This window comes from Salvelinus alpinus, chromosome 2, assembly GCF_045679555.1.
Source record: "Salvelinus alpinus chromosome 2, SLU_Salpinus.1, whole genome shotgun sequence".
Classification (NCBI taxonomy): Eukaryota; Metazoa; Chordata; class Actinopteri; order Salmoniformes; family Salmonidae; genus Salvelinus; species Salvelinus alpinus.
In genome coordinates, this window is record NC_092087.1 from 96381891 (window position 1) to 96386646 (window position 4756).

Genomic DNA, 4756 nt, shown 5'->3' on the forward strand with positions numbered 1-4756 from the left:
AGCCTCTGCTTTATAGTCCTGCAATTTATACCACGAACAGGGCCATGTACCAAAAAGTAATACTATATCAAACAGTCATAATAACAGTCAACTTTAATATCGCAATCATCTAAATAATGTTGTACTCAACTTGTTGGATTGGAATCAGGGTTGTGTTCATTAGGCACACCGTAGCAAAACATTAAGAAGCTGGTGGCCACCGCCAAGAAGGCAATGCTCAATGTAAAATAAATAAAAAACACATCTAAGCCAATATGACAACAATTTCGATGTGACTTCGCCAATCAACTTGGATGTAGATACAAAACTTCAGCCGTCACTGAATGTTCCAATGGCCGCCTTTAATAATCCCCAAAGCAATGGCCTTTAATAATCCCCAAAGCAATGGTCTTTAATAATCCCCAAAGCAATGGCCTTTAATAATCCCCAAAGCAATGGCCTTTAATAATCCCCAAAGCAATGGTCTTTAATAATCCCCAAAACAATGGTCTTTAATAATCCCCAAAGCAATGGTCTTTAGTAATCCCCAAAACAATGGTCTTTAATAATCCCCAAAGCAATGGCCTTTAGTAATCCCCAAAGCAATGGTCTTTAATAATCCCCAAAGCAATGGTCTTTTTTCCCGTTCTAGTTTGGTGAGGAATCATCCCACCTACACAACGACCTAGCCAACCCTCGGGGAAACTGTCCTGCGGCCGCCACTGTGTCACACGCTCTCTGCTCCCTCTAGTACACAAATGGTAACGTATTAAAAAATATTCTCTTACCAAATGTAAATATGCACCGTCTTGTAACCGTCATCACCATGTTTGCAGACGGCATTGTTTATAGATAGCTAGCTAGCCTACTGGTGACTGCAGGGTGTTAGCAAAGATATTGAGACGGTTTCCTTTATTCATCTGGGAAGATAATGTTTTCTCCTACTCATCTGGGGGTGAATGATTTAGTCAAGAATCAATATCATGCAAATACATTTAACATTGGTTAATTCATTTAAACACTGAGTTATGCATATCTTTAAAATATATATATAATCTATTTGAATTGCATGCTGGTATGAGCTCTGTAAATATGTACACATTTAGTTATTTTTTAAGTATTTTTAATTGTTGTTTTTTTATCATCTGTTTTATATTTGATAACATTGAGTTTTCATTGCATATATCTGGTGATTTGTTCCCACAGATTTACAGGCTTGCAGATTGTCTGGCAGGTTAGCTCTTTATTGCTTGGCTAGCTAGATAGCTTACGTTTTTGTTTGAATGACGCATCTGGACACAGTACCAGCTTCTTGTTTCTACTGTGGTGATCCCCTGCCTGTTTCCTAAAGATAACACACACCATGGTAGTCCATACATACTGCCAGCCAGCCCAGGGGAAGCCCTTCTTGAGTACTGCAGTGATCCCCAGTTTCCTAAAACTCTCGCACACATTGTCTATTTAAGCTAGCCAAACAACTGTCAGGGAAAACCCTCACTACATGCCAATTTAACAACAGTCGGAGTGGAGAGGTTAACTGTGGTTATTATTAACTGTTTGTTTTGGCAATGCTTTAGGCTCCTCCAATTCCTCAATGCTTTAGGCTCCTCCCATTCCCCTCTAGGATCTCTTTCAGGCACCTCCAATAACATTTGCAGTGGCAGGAATAAAAAGGCCCTTTGTGGCCCCCTATTGATGAGTAGTTACTACATGAATGAATGAATGAAATTTTGTTTTTGTGTCTAATCGCCAATTGACAACCCATCCCTTATGGGATTAATCAAACAAAAGGTTCTTAATTTGGGTTTATGATTCATCTCCTCCACCTATTTTTTTCATATTGCATCGACAATTGTTTTTTAATCATATCTATGTCTCCCTTAATTTGGTTTTCATACAGATGTTCACAGTCAAACTGTTGAAATAGATCAGACATTTCAGTTGTCCAGGCTCCCCGTATGGATAGATCCCATTGAAATAGATCAGACATTTCAGTTGCCCAGTCTCCCCCTATGGATAGATCCCATTGAAATAGATCAGACATTTCAGTTGTCCAGGCTCCCCCGTATGGATAGATCCCATTGAAATAGATCAGACATTTCAGTTGCCCAGTCTCCCCCTATGGATAGATCCCATTGAAATAGATCAGACATTTCAGTTGTCCAGGCTCCCCCTATGGATAGATCCCATTGAAATAGATCAGACATTTCAGTTGTCCAGGCTCCCCTATGGATAGATCCCATTGAAATAGATCAGACATTTCAGTTGCCCAGTCTCCCCCTATGGATAGATCCCATTGAAATAGATCAGACATTTCAGTTGTCCAGGCTCCCCCCTATGGATAGATCCCATTGAAATAGATCAGACATTTCAGTTGTCCAGACTCCCCCCTATGGATAGATCCCATTGAAATAGATCAGACATTTCAGTTGCCCAGGCTCCCCCTATGGATAGATCCCATTGAAATAGATCAGACATTTCAGTTGTCCAGGCTCCCCCCTATGGATAGATCCCATTGAAATAGATCAGACATTTCAGTTGTCCAGGCTCCCCCCTATGGATAGATCCCATTGAAATAGATCAGACATTTCAGTTGTCCAGACTCCCCCCTATGGATAGATCCCATTGAAATAGATCAGACATTTCAGCTGCCCAGGCTTCCCCTATGGATAGATCTCATTGAAAATCTTTACTAGTTATTCTAGCAGTTGGCATATCCAACAGTCGATTCTAAAGTCTCACCATACACGCCTTCCATCTCACCTCACAGGGTTCCCACTGTCACGTTCCTGACCTGTTTTCTGTTGTTTTGTATGTGTGTGATGGTCAGGGCGTGAGTTTTGGGTGGGCATTCTATGTTGTGTGTTTCTATGTTGGTTTAGGGTTGCCTGGTATGGCTCTTAATTAGAGGCAGGTGTTTTGCGTTCCTCTAATTAAGAGTCATATTTAGGTAGGTTGTTTCACTGTGTTCGTTGTGGGTGGTTGTTACCTGTCTCTGTGTTTGTGGTCTGCACCAGATAGGTCTGTATCGGTTTTGCACGTTTGTTATTTTGTAAGTTGTTTGTAGTGTTCACTTGTTCTTATAATTAAACATGTTGAGCACTGGCTACGCTGCATTTTGGTCCTCTCCTTCACCCCAGGAAGAAAACCTTTACAGAACCACCCACCAAACCCGGACCAAGCAGCGTGGCAACAGGCAACGGCGGCAGCAGCAGCAGCAGCGGGAGCTAGCAAGGCAGAGTGGCTGGAAGCCCGAGAGGCTCCCCAAAGAAATTCTTGGGGGGGGGCACACGGGGAGTATGGCTGGGTCAAGTGGGAGATTTGAGCCAGTTCCCCGTGCTTACCAGAAGGAGCAGTGGGCTAAATTGAGGTACGAGTCGGAGAATGTGGAGGAGTTATTGGACAGATTGGAGGAAAGTGAAAGGATGGGAGATTATGAGACATTTGATGAGTTGTTGGTGATATTGGGGGAGAGCGAAGAGAGAGAGATGTTGGTTTGGCGTAGCATACACGGTACTCGCCCTGAGGTGTGTGATTACCGTGGAGAGCGGGAGTACGGGCAGACACCGTGTTATGCGGAAGAACGCACGGTGTCCCCAGTACGCGTGCTTAGCCCAGTGCGGGCTATTCCACCTTGCCGCAAGGTGGGAGGGCTAGGTTGGGCATCGAGCCGGATGCCATGAAGCCGGCCCAACGTATCTGGCCTCCAGTACGTCTCCTCGGGCCGGCGTACATGGCACCAGCCTTACAGGTGGTGTCCCCGGTTCGCCTGCATAGCCCAGTGCGGGCTATTCCACCTCGCCGCACTGGCAGGGCTACGGGGACCATTCAACCTGGTAAGGTTGGGGAGGCTCGGTGCTCAAGAGCACGTGTCCTCCTTCACGGTCCGGTATATCCGGCGCCACCTTCCCACCCCAGCTCAGTACCACCAGTGCCTACACCACGCACCAGGCTTCCAGTGCATCTCCAGAGCCCTGTTCCTCCTCCACGCACTCTCCCTATGGTGCGTGTCTCCAGCCCAGTGCCTCCAGTTCCGGCACCACGCACCAAGCCTCCTGTGCGTCTCCAGAGCCCTGTACGCACTGTTCCTTCTCCCCGCACTCGCCCTGAGGTGCGTGCCCTCAGCCCGGTACCTCCAGTTCCGGTACCACGCACCAGGCCTAGAGTGCGCCACGAGAGTCCAGTGGGCCCTGTTGTTGTTCCCCGCACTAGCCTGAAGGTGCGTGTCCTTAGCCCGGTACCTCCAGTTCCGGTACCACGCACCAGGCCTACAGTGCGTCTCAGCCGGCCAGAGTCTGCCGTCTGCCCAGCGGCGCCTGAACTGCCCGTCTGCCCAGCGGCGCCTGAACTGCCCGTCTGCCCAGCGGCGCCTGAACTGCCCGTCTGCCCAGCGGCGCCTGAACTGCCCGTCTGCCCAGCGGCGCCTGAACTGCCCGTCTGCCCAGCGGCGTCTGAACTGCCCGTCTGCCCTACGCCGTCTGAACTGTCCGTCTGCCATGAGCCTGCAAAGCCGCCCGTCTGCCATGAGCCTACAGAGCCGTCCGCCAGACAGGAGCCGCTAGAGCCGTCCGCCAGACAGGAGCCGCTAGAGCCTTCCGCCAGACCGGATCAGCCAGAGCCTTCCGCCAGACCGGATCAGCCAGAGCCTTCCGCCAGACCGGATCAGCCAGAGCCTTCCGCCAGACCGGATCAGCCAGAGCCTTCCGCCAGACCGGATCAGCCAGAGCCTTCCGCCAGACCGGATCAGCCAGAGCCTTCCGCCAGACCGGATCAGCCA